The sequence below is a fragment of the Loxodonta africana genome, chromosome 2 (genome assembly GCF_030014295.1).
Source record: "Loxodonta africana isolate mLoxAfr1 chromosome 2, mLoxAfr1.hap2, whole genome shotgun sequence".
NCBI lineage: Eukaryota > Metazoa > Chordata > Mammalia > Proboscidea > Elephantidae > Loxodonta > Loxodonta africana.
The window spans coordinates 42,236,391-42,256,119 of NC_087343.1; the positions used below are offsets into that span (position 1 = coordinate 42,236,391).

Below are 19,729 nucleotides of genomic sequence, written 5' to 3' on the forward strand. Positions count from 1 at the left end.
TTACTAGACAACGTCTAATTAATTGCATTAAACAAAAAACCCATTGCCTTCTAGTCAATTCCGACTTACAGCAAACCTATAGGACAGAGTAGTGCTGCCCCATAGTTTCCAAGGAGCACCTGGTGGATTTGAACTGCTGACCTTTTTGTTAGCAGCCGTAGCTCTTAACCACTACACTTCTAGGGTTAATTGCATTAAAAAAAATTTTTTTTTAGTGGTTATAAAATACCTATCAGGACTGTCTTTTCTTGTCCAAGTACTCCACAAGTGAAATAAGAAACTTTGTAATAATGTCGTACTCAAAGCCTTATTACAAAGCTTCTCCTTTACTGGACTATTATTTTAATTTAAAAGGCGTATGTTTCCAGCCATTCCATTCCCATTGCCTTCAAGTCAACATTAGGAAATAAAAATTCTCATGTTTCCTAGTTTTGAAAATCATTATCAGTTAATTTTTTGATATACCCAGTGCTATCATAAGGTTCATAAATGAGCAAACTAAAAGGTGAATTAAAACATCCAGAATAGGGCTGACCTCAGCTTTCACTGAACCTTTTCTTCAGATGGAAACTGTAAAAATAAATCTCACTAGCATTTGCCTTGCTTGACAGCATAATTGAGTAGTAACCAAAGTAGCCATACGCGGTCCTTTATTTAAGGCCTCCCAGCCTCAGAAACACACACTTTTTGAATCACTGCGCCTGGCACACATTCTGTGCCCAATAAATATTTGCTGAGTGAACTTTTTCAGTAGTGCTGGATTTAGGCTGAGCCAACCAAATTCTCACAGATTTTAATTTAGTGGAAACAGCATTTACTTGCAAGAAGGAAGGCACACGACTAAAAATGGTGTTTGTGATTGAGGAAGAGAGCAAAGCTGATTGGCTCAGTATTAATATGATAATGTGACCTCCTAATCCATCTTCCTCTAGCATGCCCATTTACTGAAACTCAAAAACAATCATCAGTAGCTTGTGGACTTTTAGTTTTGTGTAGGGCTTTCAAATAATGTCTAGAAGAAGTTTTTTTCCAGAACCCTAATAAACGTGCAGTTTCCCTTAGATTTTTTTTTTTTAAGTATCACAATCTTTCATAAATTTCTCTGTAGCAAAAATAAGTGTAATAAAGGGAGAGGGGAGTTAAAGGTCCTTATAACCATCATTAATTCATCAATTATTAAGCATCCACTGTGTGTCATGCATTATTCTAGGCCATGGACATAACACCCGTGGAGAAAAAAAACCGCTTGCCCTCCTGGAGCTTCCATTCCACTAGGGCAGGACAAATAACAAATAAGATAAATAAGTAAAATATATAGAATGTCTGAAGGATAAAATGAGAAAGGAAGATAGAGAACTTCCAGTTTTAAAGAGTGGTCCCAGATGCCCCCAGAAGTGACATGTGAGCAAAATCCTGAAGGTGAGGGAGCAAGCCCTATGGATGCTTGGGGAGAAAGCCTGGCAGAAGGACGAACAAGGACAGAGGTCGTGCTAGCATGGGTGCCAGAGCAGCTGAGGGCAGTGAGCTGAGGGAGAACAGGAGGAGCCCCGGTAGGCACCCCACGGCGCGTCGGGACTTTAGGGAGCGGTCAAGGCTTTGGCTTTTACTCCCAGAGAGATGAGAAGCCATTGCAGGGTCTAGAGCAGAAGAGTGACAAGGTGCGACTTAGTTCCCCAAGTGTTTTTTGAGGCAAAAAGAATAACCTGTAGACAAGTTTTCCCATTTACTTTTAGTGCACTCATATATATACAAAAACATACAATTAACGTATAGTTTAACTACATTCACTAAAATATAACGTTGAGTAAAATCCGCTTACCTACTGTATTTTTACCGGAAGAAGAGCCCCCTTTCAGTTTACACAAATAATAGAGCAATTGAAAAATGCGGAACGAAGGAGTCATTTCACGTGTTACGTACAGTAAGAGCCTCTACAACAAGCATGGTACTCTGCATAATAATTACAATGAACGAAAACATCCTTTTATACTTGAACCTTGCCCAACCGTTTCAAACATGAAGAGGAAAACGATGTTTGCAACCTGCTGGCCCCAGGCCGACCCGTCGCCCGCCTTCCAGCGTGGGGGCCCGGGGCTCCCGCCGCGCGCTCGGCTCCGCCCTCACCTGGAGGGGGGCGCGGACCGACCTGCTCCAGACCCGCGAGGCGCCGGGGACACGGCTCTGCCGCGGGCGAGCTCCTGGTTCGCACAGCGTCGCCTACAGGCCTTTGTCCCGACAGTTAGAGAAGTGCCAAAGCCACTGCCAACAAAAAGCAATAACAGAAAAGACTGCATATTTCCAGAAATAAACGCATCACAAACGCGATCCCAATTCAATCCAGCTGGAAGTCTTCTTCACCTCCACGCGTTGCGTTGTTACTCCGGAGAAATAATGCACAGACAGGCATAAAGTCCGGCCTCTCAAAAGAAGAGGTACACGATACGTCCATCCACTGGGCATAGGGACACCATTTTTAAAAATGCATCGTCTCCGGCCGAGCTGCTGGCGTCCTGTACGTGGCCGTCCCAAGCCCGACTCCCTAAAGCGAATGACAACGAGCTGGGGAAGCCAGCGCGGCCTCCGCCTTCAGCGACCGCCGCCTGCGGGCTCAGCCGGTCTTGAGCGCCCCCCACGCACACGACCACCATCGTACTCGGGCCCCGCTCCTGTGGGCCTCCGGTAAAATAAAGACCGGGGAGAGCCGGCCCGCTCGCGCCGCAGAGAAATCTCCCCTCCGCAGGATCGACAGTAAAGGCAACATCCACACGCTCCCTGAGGAGGCGAAGGGCGCACGCGAGAGCCGCCGCCCCGCTGCCATTCCCGGCCCAGTCTGCTGTGCTGTGCGGCGCGGAGCAGCGCGGCCCGGGACGCGGTCTGAGGGCCGAAGGACGCGAGTCGAAGTGGCGGCTGCGGCGGCGGCGGCGGTGGCGGAAGTGGAGTGGGGAAGAGGGGGTGGTTGTTAGTGTTTGGCGCCGGCGGAGGGAGTCATTCCTGCAGCTGCACTTCCGGTCGGCATTTTGTTCTGAGAGGGAGAGACGGAACGAGAGAGAGACACACACAGGGCTCCTTCCCCCCGCCCTCCCCCCCCCTCCCTCCGTCGGTACCGACTCACCCGACACCACCAAGCCGCAGGGAGGGACGCCCCCGCCGACAGGAGGATTGGTTCCCGGGCCGGCGGCGATGCCCCCCCGGTAGCTCGGGCCCCTGGTCGGGTGTTTGTGAGTGTTTCTATGTGGGAGAAGGAGGAGGAGGAGGAAGAAGAAGCAGCGATTTGTCTTCTCGGCTGGTCTCCCCCCGGCTCTACATGTTCCCCGCACTGAGGAGACGGAAGAGGAGCCGTAGCCACCCCCCCTCCCGGCCCGGATTATAGTCTCTCGCCACAGCGGCCTCGGCCTCCCCTTGGATTCAGACGCCGATTCGCCCAGGTAAATTCCTCCTCTTTATTTCGGCGGCAGCGGCGGCGGCGGCGGCGCCGCCAGGTCCTCAGCGTCTCTCCTCCTCGCTCCCCTCCCCGCCGCTTCCTTAGCGGCCCCAGGTCTCTTCCACGGGCGACTCTAGAGTTCGCTCCTCTCTGGTGGCAGCCGCCCTGGGTGGCGGTGGTTTTGTACCCTTTCCCCGCCGGCTCGGGCGGCGGGGACTGGGCTCCTGCTGGGCGGCCGGGGAGGCGTAGGCCCGGCGGAGAGTGCAGGCCGCGGGCCAGCGGAATCTACTTGAGCTCGGGGATTAGGAGAGCTCCGGGCTGAGCGGAGCGACTGCTGGTCGGTGACAGGCCTCGCCCGGGAGAGGAGCCGTAGCTAGTGAGGAGGCGGAAACAATACAACTAACAGCAAATGTGCCCTGATCGTCCCCATATTTACAACTTTCCCGGCCCGGGAGTGGGGAACGTCCCAGTGAAACAAACAACCCCCCTTCTTCCCCCTGTGACCCCATGAAGGGAGGAAGTAGTTTCTGTTAGTGAGACAAATGTAAATACTCAGATACGGATCCGCTGGTAATTTTTTCTCTTGGTAAAACTTGTTTGGACGTTGGAAAGTTAATACAGACTCATTTTCTTTTTTAAAGAATTGGATCGCTCACATGAATATTTAATATAGAAAACCATGGTGTGGTAGACACTGCATACCCACCCCCCGAAGAGCTTTTATGTTGTTGTTTGACAGTGTCTGTTGCACATGGACTTTTTATCCAAAGGCAAGTATAAAGTAGTACTTGACAGGTTTACCCTGTCCCTTTATATTTGTATGCGTTATATAAGGACGATTTTAAAGGACTATACATAAAACACTCAGGTACTTCCCGACCTAAACGTGCGGAAGCATGAAAAGAAATTTAAATGTTCTGAGAATTGTGCTGAGATATAGGTAAAACCAACTCTCTTTGAAAGGATAGAAATTAAGTTATGCTTAAAATCTCTGGGAGGTAAAAAAAAATGTAGAAGGTGCCATCCTTTCGTGTCAGGACAGATCTTCTTGAGGTCCCAGGATTGTCATTGGCTGTTTGTGCCCATGATGTTTGACTGTGTAATGAGAGAGGTGTCATTTTAATAGGTCAAATGTATCTGTAAATGCTGGAGAAAAATATCAGCTCTACCTTAACAATTCTAGTTTACGAGTAAGTTAAGTGTTTAGAGTTTGTTTATATGGGCTTTGGATATGTAGATTGATGTAAGGGGGAAACACCAATTTAAAAGTCCTCATTCATACAAATTGCATAGAAAAATAAATGTACCTCGGTTGAACTATTTTGATACTTTGTCTCATTCGCTGAAGGAAAACTTCCAGTGGTTAAAATGAAGCAACACTACTCAACAAAGTCCCTTGTTTTATCAGCGGGTGTTACGTTGGTTCAAAAAATTTGTGTGCCTTATTAAATTATTATTGCCACTGTTGAAAAAGTAACTTTTCTGAGGGTTATTTTTGAGTTTAGGGTCCTGTTTACAATAAATTATTCCCCATTTCCTGCAGACGTACAGATAAATGTTAAAAAGAGTGAAGTTAATATAGCTGTCACGTACTAGGCATGTTTTTAATGCTATAAATCCGTGTAGTAGTCAGTAGCGTGTCCGTGATTTGTATTGGTCAGGGAGCAGTTTGAATTTTAAAAAGCCTGAAGCTCCTGCTGAGCCCCAATCCCGGCCTCCCTCCCTCCCACTAATCTCCCGTTCCTGTCTTTGTGCTGCCTGCTCCTGTTAGACACTGTTTGCTACAGGGCCTCAGGCCTACACCGGGTGGGGGGCGTGGGGGGGGGGAGGGTCTACAGAAGGAAGGAACATTTCACCTCTTAAAAAAGCAGAGGGTTTTTTTCACCCCCTTTTTTTTTTTAGTAAGGGCTTAACTATAAATGTTTAAAAGCCCCATATATGCTCCTGTGATTGTCTTTACAACTTGTATTTAAATAAAAAACTGAGATGTATATCAAGGGATGAACGTATTTCTTCTAATGGTAATGGAAAGAAGAGTTCTGTTTGCTTAGAGTTCATCAACAGAAGCGACTTATTTTTAGAGTTTTATAGTTAAAGGGAGCCTTCTTACATAGATGTTTGAATCAATGTGTTATATATTGGTTTATGTGATTAATTTTTTCTTGTGACTGGAATTAAATTACAGTGAATTAGTTCTTATCAGACCATATTTTCTCAATTTTCCATGTTAAATTTGTAATAATATGGGTTGTATGATAGCCTTCATTAAGATAGCATAGACATTTCTTTTATATAGATTGAAAATATTTTTTGTTTGGTTGAAACCAATTAATAGGCCATTTTTAAAGGAGAAAGCTTTGTAAAAATCAAGTAAAACCTGAACTTGAACTTTACAGTTTTGATAACTTAGTTGGAAGGAGGCTAAAGAATGATTTTTGTGTCCCTTTAGTTTATAAATTGTCTGCTCTATCTCTCCTGTGTTATTGGTTGAGATATTCATCAGTAGCTTATCTTGTATTTCCTTTTTTTTCCCCCTAGAATTCAGTGAAAAGAGATGGCCATAGATGTTCCAGTAATGTTATAATGCTAGTTATATTATTTGCAGCAATATCTCCTAATATGCCTAAAGGAGATTTCAACAGTGGTTTATTGTTTCTTTTGAGTCTGTAGAGTTACCAGTAATTTGTAATATTACTTGAAAATAGTTTTAAAATAATGAAATGAAAGTCAAGTATAAAATATAAAGTTGAACATTAAATAATTATTTTCCGTGTTTTGAGAAGAGCATGTGAGATGCTTTCTTTTCTAAGCCATTCAACAATTTGTTTGCTAAAGTTACTTGAGAGTGACGTATCATTGTAATACTGACCACTTTTAAGATGATAAAGGGTTGTATTTAAAGAAAAACTGTCTGAGATTCTCTTTAGAGATGAAAAGTGAAAGTTTTTGCTATGATTGTAACCGTAGTTTGGTTTTCTGCAAAACGATCATATTAAATTTCAAAAATATTGGCATAGCTATACCAATTCAAATATGAAATTTTCTTTATTTGAAGCTAAACTGCCTTATTCGAACATGTTTTTTTCTTAAGGCATCTTAAACTAATTTTGTATTTAACTTTTTGGTGCCAATCCATTATCAAACTGTTACAGAAACATTTGAACCCATCTGTTAGATTTTGACATAGTCCGTTGTGGTATTTTTACTTTCTCAAAATAATATGTAAAAATTAATACACAAGAGTATTATTGTAATTATAAGAGTAAATAAAAGCTAAGGGTTTGAATTTTATATTATTTAATCCCCCCAATTGCTTATTAGGAAATGCATAATTTGTAAGTAATTCTGAAATTTTTAAGAATTAATACAAGATTTCATTTTTTTATGAAGTGATTGAGAGTTGTAAGGTGCATAAAAATTCCTTTTAGAGAAATGTAACTTCAATTTAGTTTATCACATTTATTTGCCATAAAACAAATAGGGTGATATTATTGACTGGGAACTTTTATAAGAAGCCTGATAATTGTTTAGTTGGAGATGCTTCTTTTAATATTCTGATTATACTAAGTTGGCTTTGGTGTTGATTTATGGTCTTACATAGCCTTTAAAGATCTTTTTAAAAATGTACTTAAGCAAAGTTTTTCCTATTTTCAGAGTTGGTCATTTATAATAATTTTTTTGTGTTTTAAAATTGGTCCTTTTTTCAAGGTGACCCGAGTCCATTTGTAAATATTCTCATATCCTTGAGAGAGAAGTAACCAGCATGGTTTCCATTTTTTGATGAAAAAACTTGACACTCAAGGGCCACCTGGTTTGTGTAGATTCATGTAGTGAGTCCGTGGGAGAGTAAGGGATTATTCCCTGACTCTTATTAGTTTTTTATTAGATTATGTTGCTTTAAGAAATGTCTGAGCTCTGGGTCATGCAGCTAGGTATTGCTCAGCACTGACGCTGATACCATTTGTGACTTTTCCAATTATCTGAGTCCAAGGTACTTTTCCTTCATCTTTTAGAGAGATACGATAACTGTTTCTTGGTTCTGTTTTCATGGTATAAAAATAGTACTTTTACAGTAGAAATCCTGACCTTGAATGTATTTGGCATTTGAATGACTGATTTTATTTACGTATATCTCTACTAAGGAATGTGAATTAACTATATTAGTAGTAAACAATATATAATGTATCCTGAAATGTTTGATTCTATATTTTTAAAAATTATTAGAGTGGAATTTTAGTGTTCCTAGTTGATTTAAAAGCATATTTAAAAAATCATGTCTTTTTAAGGCCATCATAGTAATTTTAAAGAGTATGTCCTCAGAATTTTTTGCCAAGTAGGTTGATTAATAAAATAAATATTATTTATCTCCTGAATTATTTTGTTTTGGTGTAATCTGGAGTAAATTTTAAGGACTTGAGTTTTGTCAGATTATTATATATTAAGGCATATTCCTTTTTATTCCCAAAGTGACATTATTAGGAGAGATTATTTCTTGAAACAGCATTGCTAGCCAAATAAGATTTTGAGGGCTTATTGTTTGCCGGGAATTATGTTATCCCCATAATATTGTTTCATTGAATTCTAACAAGTCCTTGAAGAAGAAATAATTATCTTCAATTTACAATTATCTGCAGTTTACCAATGAAGAAACTGAGGCTGGAAAGGTTTAGAAAATTGCCCTCAGTTTTATAGTTAGTGGAAACCCTGGTGGTGTAGTGGTTAAGTGCTGCGGCTGCTAACCAAGAGATCGGCAGTTTGAATCCACCAGGCGCTCCTTGGAAACTCTATCAGGTAGTTCTACTCTGTCCTATAGGGTCGCTATGAGTCGGAATCGACTCGACGGCAGTGGGTGGGTTATAGTTAGTAAATGGTTGGTCTGATTTCCATTTATTCTTAAGGATTCAGGATTGCACATTTCTAATTTTAGTAAAACCTTAATATTATCCTTTGGTTACTCACTTGATTCAATATTTACAAGTCATGTAGTCAAAGAAATTGTATACTTCAGGGAAAGAATTAAAATAGAATTCAGACTGTATATGATATATGTGTAATATTTTTTAAATCAGTACATTTTTAATGTCTTATGTTTTAAATTTGAGTTAAGCAATCTGTGAATTTTTTTACTTTGAAGTTTTGTGTGGAGTTGAAATTATTGTCAAAGCATCTATTTTTAGAAGGAGAAATTTCAGCTTTAGAGAATGATTTCATTCATACAAATGGATGTAACTGATTGTAGTACAGTGGCTAGACCAGTTGCCATGGAGTTGCTCCTGAATCATATCGACCCCATGTGTGTCAAAGTAGAACTGTGTGTCAAAGTAGAACTGTGCGCCATAGGGTTATCAGTGGCCGATTTTTTGGAAGTAAATTGACAGGTCTTAAATGAGAGGCACCTCTGGATGGACTTGAACTTCTGAAATGACTGTAAATCAGTATGACTAATAACTTTTTTAATTCCAAAATTTATATAGCCAAAGAATGTTGATTCTTTCAAAGTCATCACCTTGGGAGGTTGTGAACTTACTTCCTAGCTACTGCCATTACATACAACGTTACAGGAATCCCTTTCGTGAGTGCCGTTAGAGCTTTTGAGATAGTCTTTTTCATATCCGTTATGGCAAATATTTATCCTTGAAAGTGAATTTGATTTTTAGAAATGATAAAAAGTAGTTTAGGGGAAATAAGATGTAATAAGATCTTACTATGTGCCAGGCACTATGCTGAGTGATTTACATTTGTAGTATGTAATATTACTGAGTGATTTCCATGCGCCAGAAACTGCCAGGGGCTTTACGTAGATTTCTTCAGTTCCTCAAGATATAGTGTGAGGTTGGTTGTACCTAATTATCCTTATTTTATACTTAAGAAAACTGAGGTAAAAAATGATTAAGTGACTTGCCCAAGGTCACACAGCCAATATAGTTGATGCTTTAACTATCAACTGCGTATCATGATTTGAACCTCCCACATACCCAAAGAGATTAGTGATACTGTTCTCATACAGACAGAGAAATTGAGGCTCAGCATGTTTAAGAAACTTGTTAGAGATAGGACACCAACCCAAATATGTCTAACTTTAAAACCTTATTCTTTTCACTCTTCCACCTTGCTTCTTTAAGATTTATAATACAATTTTTGGTAAACGTGCTAGGCTTGATTATAAAGTAGTGAGACTGGTTTTCTTGTGTGGCTTATAAGACATTCTGAAGATGATTTGAGAAAAGGAATGTTAAAATGTTTTGTTCAGTTTATTTGATTATAGCCTTTTTAAGAAATCTTGATAATTTACACCATGTATGATACACAAAGTGTCTATGTATGCAGGTATGCATTTAAATTGGATAGTGATTTTAAATATATGCATGCTGTATCTATGGAATAGAGAGGTTTTGAAAGTTTAGCAAAGTCACTTTATTTTCATGAATTGATGTAATTGTGATTCTTGAGTTGCTGTTTATAAAAATGTAAAGCACAAAGAAGAATCCCAAGAATACATTAGGCTTCCAGCATAATACTTCAGGTAGTTAAATCACTTTGCCATTTTACATGTGTGTAAAATGTCATTTAACATAGATATACAAACTCTGGTAAAGTTTTCTTTTGTATATATTTGTACTTATTTGACAGAAAAGAAAAAATTTTTTTCAGCATGTTTAAACATGAAATTAACATAATTATTTAAATAATTTTAAGTACTTTTATCTTTACTGAGAAATTCAGAAGCTATGCCATAATTTTGAAGTTCTGTATTTCTTTTTGTTAATGTTAACATATTTAGGTCATTTGTGCTTCTCAATTCTTTAGTCTTATGCAGGTGAAACACATACTTGTTTTTATACGAGGACTGTTTTTTAAAAAGTTATTGGTTCTAGATACCTTAACGACTAACAATGCCTAAAACACTAATGTGTCTTAAAATTTAAACTATAGCTTACTGTAAAAATGCCAGTGTTTATTATTGTATATTTAATTTATTTGCAAAACAAAAATGTCCTTGAAATTAATCCTAGGCAAGGAAGTACATCACTGAGTTTTATCAACACTGCTTCTTGGCATCCCTTTCAGTACGCTAAAACCTGCCTTTAGTTGTCTTTATCTGAGAGGATTGTGGGTTGCCAATATTCTGCTAAAGAAATTGATCATCTGAGTGTATGTTATATGTAATTTAGTTTTTCCTTGGTGATGACCAAGTTGAAATTATACATATATTTAAACTGCGCTTAGCTACTTTTTTGTTAATACTATTCTTAAAAAATTAATACACATAAAAAATGTTTTTTCCAGGGTTCTGCCTGTGCCTGAGAGAACTAATACTTGGAAGTTGAACTGTAATGGGCTAAAAGCGACTGTTGTTATCATTCTTTCCCCTTTTGAGAAAAGAATTAGGAATCCAGTATTTATGCTGTAACCTACCTTCAGATTATCCTGAAAGACATTTATGACATAAGGCCTTTTATTTGAGTCTGCCAACCCTTTTACTCTTTCTTTTTCCATTTCCTTATACGTTTGTTTCTTTCTCTGTCAGCTGGTCATAGGTATTCAAAATACGGTTTTTTTCTCTGTAGTTACTGTTGTTGTTAGGTGCCATCAAGTTGATTCCAACTCATGGCGACCCTATGCACAACAGAACAAAGAACTGCCCGGTCCTGCGCCATGCTCCCAGTTGTTGCTGTGCTTGAGCCCAATGTTGCTGCCACTGTCTCAATCCATCTCATTGAGGGTCTTCCTCTTTTTTGCTGACTCTCTTCCTTACCAAGCATGATGTCCTCCAGGGACTGGTCCCTTCTGATAGCATGTCCAAAGTATGTGAGACATAGTCTTGCCATCCTTGCTTCTAAAGAGCATTCTGGTTGCACTTCTTCCAAGACAGATTTGTTCATTCTTTTGGCAGCCTGTGTTAATTACTGAGTGTAAAACCTTGAGGCATTTTGCTTTTTGGGTAAGAACATTTTTTTTACATACATTCCTAACAAAACATATATAACATAACTTACTTTTATATAAAGATAAATCAAAGAAAGAAATTAAAAACAGTTCTTTTTGTAATGTTAGTAGGAACTATAAAGTATAGGAAGGGCTTTTTGTTCTGAGTTCCTTGGGCAATAAAATTGGGAGTAAGATACTGGAGTTTATTGCAAAAGGGAAGATATCTGGATTTTTTTGTTTTGTTTTCAGCTTGAAAAAAATTTATTATACATAACTTTTCTTTGTTAATTTAAGCACAATGTATAATAATGATGTAGATAAGTTAAGTGCAATGAGAAATGTATTATCGCATATTAAAAATGCTATTTAAATAATATGATGACTGAATTTTTTTATTTCAGTTAAATTTATTGAGGTATAATTTACGCAGTAAAATCCACCCGTTTATATGTACGGTTTGATGAGTTTTGACAGGCATATGCAGTCTTGCTAACACTACCACAATCAAGATACAGCGTATTTCTTTCACCCTGACAGGCTCCCTTGTGCCCTTATAATCAGCCCCCTATCCCTACCCTAGCCCCTGGCAACCAGATCTGATTTCTGTCCCTATGGTTTTGCCTTTTCTAGAATGTCATATAACTGCAATCATGGAATATGTAGTCTTTCGTGTTTTTTCTTTCTCTTTCTCTTAGCATAAGGCTTTTGAGATTCCTCCAGGCAACTTAAGGCCTTTGAGATTCATCCACATTGTTGGCTGTGTCAGTAGTTGTTGATGATTGAATTTTGAAACTGAATTTCATGTTCTCTTTAACTTTGGTAGTATTGTCAAAAAATAATACTTTGAACATCTTTAGGTAGATATTTCCTTTGGATTTTGGCAGCTATCTTAATTTCGGACAGAGTTTTACTTGCCTATTTTTATCCCTCTCCACCTAAAATCAGGTATAATTGACAACATTATCATGAAGTGGCATTTATTTTTATTAGTAATGCTGTCAGGTTAGGTATTTCATCAAGTAGGTAAAATAGACATTGCCTCCTTTTTCATTAAAATCAAAATAGGTGGCATCATGTTTTTGAAACGTACAGCACAGCACCTGGGACAGGAAAAGAGAAATGGTACAATAAAAAAAAAAAAAAAAACTTACCAAAAATTGAGTTTATATTTTGCTGTAATTTTAATGTTTGTAATTTATGGTAAAAACAACACATGTTATAGTGAGGAACAGTCATTGCATCTTTTCTAATCAATACATTTAGGGAAGTGGTGGTATTTACTGGAAGTTGAGGCAGATAATGGGAAGAGAGCTATTTTCTGATTGTTTGATTTGTCCCTCCCCCACCTCCTTTTTTGAAACAGCTTTCTCCTTTGGGTTCGAAGGTATCGTTCTCATTTTTCCCTATAGCTTTAACTGCTCATTTCTAGATTCTTTTGCTGGCTCTTCCTCCTCTGTCCGCCCCTTAAATATTGGTATTCCGAAGGTGGTTCTTCAGCCTTTGTCAGTCTCTCTTCCTGTTGATCTCATCTATTCACGTGGCTTATTACACGCTACCTGTATGCTGATGACTCACAACCTATCTTCACAATGTTATTTCTCTTCTGAATCAGATCCAACTGTCTACCAGGCACCTGCTGATGTCTCACTAATACTACAAATTCAAAAGTATATATATATATTTTTTATCTCTCACTATTCATATGCTCCATATTCCCACCTCCCCTTCCCAGACCAAAAAAAAAAAAGAAAAGGACAAGAAAGACATCTGTTCTTCTTACAAATATATGAAGTAGGTTAATGTTTCTACCATCAACTCAATTGCTAAAGCTTTGGAACTAACACTAAAAAAAAAAAAAACTTAAAAATAATTTTTGACCTTTGTTCTTCACTATACCTCTAAACGAGCTCTGACATTCATAATGTTGTTACGTGCCATTGAGTCAGTTCTGACTTGTAGTGACCCTTGGTATGACAGAACAAAACACTGCCTGGTCTTATGCCATCCTCACAATTGTTGCTATATTTGAGCCCATTGTTGCAGCCACGGTGTCAGTCTGTCTTGTTAAGGGTCGTCGTTTTTTTCACTGACCCTCTACTTTACTAAGCATGATGCCCTTTCCCAGGGACTGGTCCCTCCTGATAACAGGTCTAAAGTACACGAGATGAAGTCTCGCCATCCTCAGTTCTATGAGGCAGAATGCTGCACTTCTGCCAGGACAGATTTGTTCATTCTTCTGGCAGTCTGTGGTATATTCAATATTCTTCGCAAACGCCATCATTCCAAGGCATCAGTTCTTCTTCCGTCTTCCTTATTCTTTGTCCAGCTTTCACATGCATATGAAGCAATTGAAAATACCATGGCTTGGGTCAGGCACACCTTTGCCCTCAAAGCTACATCTTCTTTCGCAGCAGTGTGTCCTTTGATTTCTTGACTGCTGCTTCCACGGGTGTTGATTGTGAATCCAAGTAAAATGGAATCCTTGGCAACCTCAGTCTTTTCTCTGTTTATCGTGAGGTTGTTTTTTGGTCCAGTTGTGGGGATTTTTGTTTCCTTTATGGTAAACCGCGCGATATCCCCTTGTTCTGTTCGAACAGCTGCCTCTTGGTCTATGTACAGGTTCCTAATGAGCACAATTAAGGGGTCTAGAGTTCCCATTCTTGTGCAGTGTTATCCATAATCTGTTATTATCCACACAGTTGAATGCCTTTGCATAGTCAGTAAAACACAGGTAAACATCTTTCTGGTATTCTCTGCTTTCAGCCAGGATCCATCTGACAGCAGTGATATCCCTCGTTCCACATCCTCTTCTGAATCCCACTTGAATTTCTGGTGGTTCCCTGTTGATGTACTGCTGCTACCGTTTTTGAACTATCTTCAACAAAATTTTGTTCAATAATTTCCACATTCTGTTGGATCACCTTTCTTTAGAGTGGGCACAAATATGGATCTCTTCCAGTCAGTTTGCCGGGTAGCTGTCTTCCAAAATCTTTGGCGTAGATGAGTGAGCACTTCCAGCGCTACCTTCATTTGTTGAAACATCTCCGTTGGTATTCCGTCAATTCCTGGAGTCTAGTTTTTCGCCAGTGCCTTCAGTGCAGCTTGGACTTCTTCCTTCAATACCATCAGTTTTTGATTATATCCTACCTCCTGAAATGGTTGAACATCGACCAGTTCTTTTTGGTACAGTGACACTGTACATTCCTTCTGTCTTCTTTCGATGTTTCCTGCATCATTCAATATTTTGCCCATAGAATCCTTCAGTATTGCAACCTCAGGCTTGGATTTTTCCTTCAGTTCTTTCTGCTTGGGAAATGTTCTTCCCTTCTGGTCTTTGCACATTTCGTTTTGACTTCTCAAGCCACCCTTTGAAATCTTCTGTTCAGCTCTTTTACTTCATCATTTCTTCCATTCACTCTAGCTGCTCTACGTTCAAGAGCAAGTTTCAGAGTCTCTTCTGACATCCATTTTGGTCTTTTGTTTCTTTTTAATGACCTTTTGCTTTCTTTATGTATGATGTCCTTGATGTCATCCCATAACTCGTCTGGTCTTCTGGCATTAGTGTTCAGTGGGTCAAATCTATTCTTGAGATGGTCTCTAAATTCACGTGGAATATACTCAAGGTTGTGTTTTGGGTCTCGTGTACTCATTTTAATTTTTTCAGCTTCAACTTGAACTTGCATACGAGCAATTGATAGTCTGTTCCGCAGTCTGCCCCTGGCCTTGTTCTGACTGATGGTAGTGAGCTTCTCCATCGTTTCTTTACATAGATGTTGCCAGTTTGATTCATATGTATTCCATCTGGCAAGTTCCATCTTTATAGTCACCATTTATGTTGTTGAAAAAGGTATTTTCCGTGAATAAGTAACTGGTCTTGCAAAATTCTATCATGCAACCATTACAATCATTCATACCAAAAAACTCGTTGCCGTCAAGTTGATTCCGACTCTCAGCGACTCTACAGGACGGTAGGACTGCCCTGTAGGCTTTCCAAGAAACAGTCGGTGGATTCGAACTGCTGACCTTTTGGTTAGTAGCCAAGTTCTTAACCAGTCCGCCACCAGGGCTCCTTGATTATTCGTAATACCTCTCTAAACATCATTTGAACCTGTCCCCCCTCCACCGTTTTGGTTCTGAGAGTAGACATGTACAGTTTGTCAGATTGAATAACTTCTATCATTTTAAAGAAAGATATATTGATAATTGTGAAAGAGGTATAACTGGACACTTTTGCTTGTGTGTTTGGGTTTGATATTTAAAATTAAGGTGTGATCTTCAGTAATATTCGTGTTATGTAGCCTAAATGAGACTGTTTTCTGTACACATTTCTGTTATATCTAGAATCTAGGACTTCCAACTTATATATCAACTAAAACAGTATGAATGCAATCTTTTTTATCTTTCCATACTTTGCTTTTAGAGTGCGGCATTTCATTGAGGTTTACGTTCATTTCAGTACTGTGTGTTTATGTGTTCAGGAGCAGGGTCTGAGTTGAGAAGAAAATGGTAATGTGGAGGAAAAATAAAGGAAGTGCTCTTTAATTGACTTTCCTGTACTGTGGAAACAAGTTCACTTGAATAGCATTTTCATTTTTATTGTAGACACCAGAAAACTAAGGCGAGAATTGTAGTGAGATATGATGCCATTCAGTTGCTAGGCATGCATGTGTTTTAATGGCAAGAGTCAGATATGTTGTGATTTTATTACTTGTTTGTGTATTTGGAAATTATTGTTTATGGTTTTGCATAGCCTTTTGACATTTCTTCTTAGAATAAGAAGTTATTTTCTTCCCTTCCTCCCCCACACACCACTGGAACTGAAGGGTCTGCTTAGAGTTATTGGTTTAAATAATCCTAAGGATCTGTTTTTTAAAGGTCCTCTTAAAATGTGATGCTGTCTTGAAAAGCAAAGTAAGCATTTTCTTCATTATACCTAGAGTTTATAACTAAATAAATGATAGGAGCTGTTTTTTACCCTAGTGTTTGCTACCCTGTTTTGGGGAAGATGGGATCAATCCAAAGGCAGTTTACAGAGGAGACACTATCTGACTTGTCGTTGTATCCCTATGGTAGCTTGCGCATAATAAGCGCTGAACAATTATTGAATAAATGAATTGGGATGTATTTCAGTTTTGAGATATAGGACTATTTGGAATGATAGAAGATGAGCCAGGGTTTCCAGAAGATGAGGAGGGCTTGCTAAATACTGAGAAAGATTTATAAAGGAAAGAAAACATGAAACTCAGAAAAGGTAGGACAGCATTTAAAGCAAAGTATTGGTAAATTTAGTTAATTGCTTGTGTTTGGGCAATTACGTTTACTTATTTGGATAACAGAAAGATCTGTGTTTAGAAGTGTTTTGAATTCCTTCTAATTTTTATTCCTATTCCAGCTCTGCTTCTGGTCTCAAGTATTACCTCTGGACCCCCATGTTCACTGCTAAGGGACAAATTGGTAGGCTCAGGGCTAAAATTATCTGCATATCCAGATATGTATATTATCTGGGATATGGGAGAAGGAAATGGCAACTGGTTTTTTTTATAGTACTTCAATTTTTCCAGTTTTTTATGTAGTAGTATGTGTCAAGGTGCCATTGCATTGTCCTTAGTATGGGGGGACCTAAAAACAAGAATTTAAAATGGCTTCATGTTGAAGACAAGCTTGTTACTGTCCTAAGATGAAGTTCAGTATCTGAACATCTAACATGCTACCTAGTTGCTGAGCCATGTTGCCACTTACACTGATTATCACATAATCATAGGAATTGTAGTGATTCTGTTATTTTCAGCTAGAAGGTAGCCACCAAAATTTTAGTGTTTTTCGTAAAAATTCTAGTAATTCAGTGACTGTCCATTCTCTTAGTTTTCTTGGAAACCAAAACAGCGTATAGTTTTCTAGAATGTTAAGGCTAAATTGTGAAATTTAGAACTGAAAAATTTTCAAGAACCTCAAAGTTAAAGACTTCTCTCAATTTTTTTCCTCCCCAATTTAAGAGCATGTTAAGGTAAGCAGTTCAAAGCCGCCAGGCACTCCTTGGAAACCCTGTGGGGCAGTTCTACTCCATCCAATAGATTCGTTATGAATTGGAATTGACTCAACAGCAGTGGGTTTTTTTTTTTTGGTTGTTTTGAAAATAGGAAGAAAAAATCTGTAAGCTCATATTTTGTTTTTCCTTCTAGGTTTTTTTAATAAAATTTATATGAATGTAATCATGGTTAAATATATACTCATGGTATAAGTATACATACATATTCCCTGTTTTAAGGTTGTAGCATAAAGATTTTCCTAATTGCCTACACAGTGTTCATAATTATTTAAAACGCTACCCAATATTTTGTCAGTGGATGAACCATAATTTATTTAGTCATTCTACTGTTAGACATTTAATTTGCTTTCAGTTTTTTTCTATATAAATCATGAACACTGAACACATTTATATGTGTAATTTTTTTCCCTTTTATAGGCTTTATTCACTGGGGGTAGAGTCCTATAAGTGGCATTGTTGGACAAAAAGGTTTGAGCATTTTTAAAATGTGTGTTTCCAAAAGTAGTTTTACCCTGTCATAATCTGTATTTTCATTCAAGTCTTATTCAGTAAATTCGTTTTGTTTTTCATGTAGAGTGCACATTTTCTCAGGCCATTTAAATGCTCTTCTCCCCTACTTCTGTAGTTATAATCCCTTTTCAGTGTGTTTTTTAACTTACTGGTGATAAAAATTACAGACTTTTCAATCTGGGTATATCATTTAGGGGTATTATATAATGAAATTAGCATGGAAGCTGATCTAAACTTGCTACTAGCAAAGTGACCTTTAAAGACAAGTCATTAACTCAAGCCCTTTTCCTCATCTGTAAGTTAAAGGAGTTCTGTTAGATCTAGGTGACTCTCAGGTTTTAGGATTTTACAGACAAGTAAAAACAAAACAAAGCAAAAAAAAATCTGGATGAAGGAAAAAAGAGAGTAGTTCCTAGAGAAACATTTGTAGTTAAGGAATCACCAGTCTTTTACCTGCAGAAAGAAAGTGTTAAGGAGATTCTAGATTGGAAAGTACCAAAAAATAAAAATGAGTTGCTAGGTAGAGTCTGCTACTTAATTTTGCTAGAGATAGTGAAACATCCAGTGTGATGTAGACATGGCCATGATCTATTCATTCACTGTTCATGAAACATTTATTGTCTCCCATGTCCCAGGAACCTGCAGTAAAACCTGCAAAAGCCAGAACCTGTGTAAGGCGGAAACCTGTCAGAGAAAAACTCAAATATTTTCCACTAAAATGAGTGATAAAAAAGTGGTAAGACTGCACCCTATCAAAGGCAGAAAACCCTCAAGACCCAGAAAAACAAGACAGCCTTGTAGAGTTCTGGCTCTCACAGGCTTCACTTTATTAGGCCTTGGAGGTGGTGAAATAAAAGACTCCAGCCTTACCATCAAGGATCTTACAGTCTAATAAGGTTTATAGACAGACAGGTAAACAGAGATTATGTTATAATATCCAAATGTTATGGTCAAGATAAACAAAGAGGAGGGTACAGTAAGAGCACTTGTGGGGGGGGGCGGGTCACCTAACTTAGACTACTGTGGCAAAGGGAATAAGTAAGGAAAGGCCTCCCATGAGAGACGGTATGTAAAACAAGATTTAAAGGCCATTAGTTAGGTTTGAGAGCCTGGGACAACAGTTTGATTTTAGAAACTGAGGGTGGCTTTGATTATTGGAGCATAAGACGAGAAAAGGGTTGTGCCAAAAGATTTGAAGCTGCAGAGAGGGCCAGGGTCCAGATTATGGAGGAAGGTATGTGCCTTGCTCTGAAGGTTCTTGCTCTGAAGGTTGTTTTGTTTTTTTAAAGGCAATGGGGAACCAAGAAATTATCTAGTAATTAAGTATATTTTGTGTTTAAAAAATTATTTTTTATAGCAATGCAGGGATTGGTTTGTGGGCAGAAAAACGGAGGCTAAGGAGACCAGTTAGGAGATCATGAGATCCTGAATTAAGACAGCAAGAATGTGGAGGAGAAAACACATTAGAAACATTAAGGAGTTAGCCTGGATACAGTTTGGTGTCTATATGTAGGTAGATAGGGTCCCAGGTGGTCCATGGTTTGTGCTTACTCAACTATTAACTGAAAGTTGGGCAGTTCAGACTCATCTAGCTGTGCCCCAGAAGAAAGGCCTGGTGACCTGCTTCTGTAAAAATTACAGCCAAGAAAACCCTGTGGTGCTCAGTTCTACTCTGTAACACATAGGGTCGTTATGAATCGAAATCAACTCAATGGCAGCAAGTTTGGTGGTTTTTTGTTTTGTTTTATTACATTAGGTAATGGAGAATGAAGAGAGTCAAAGATCCTTCTTGACTCTAAGTTTCAAACTTGTGGGCCTTGGTG

At 38.7% G+C, this 19,729-nt stretch overlaps 1 protein-coding gene across 10 annotated transcripts in view; it reads left to right on the forward strand.

Annotated features, from left to right (window-relative positions):
* The first annotated feature begins 3,083 nt into the window (after positions 1-3,083).
* The window catches only part of NIPBL (NIPBL cohesin loading factor), a 237,367-nt gene continuing 220,721 nt past the window's right edge, over positions 3,084-19,729 (forward strand). For 9 of the 10 annotated variants that reach the window (XM_003407996.4, XM_064271348.1, XM_064271340.1 and 6 more), the window contains exon 1: positions 3,084-3,425. The gene's annotated coding sequence lies outside the window, so the exon portion shown is untranslated. Of the gene's footprint in view, positions 3,426-4,062; positions 4,192-19,729 lie in introns of all 10 variants that reach the window. The other variant, XM_064271355.1, reaches the window with a different exon arrangement.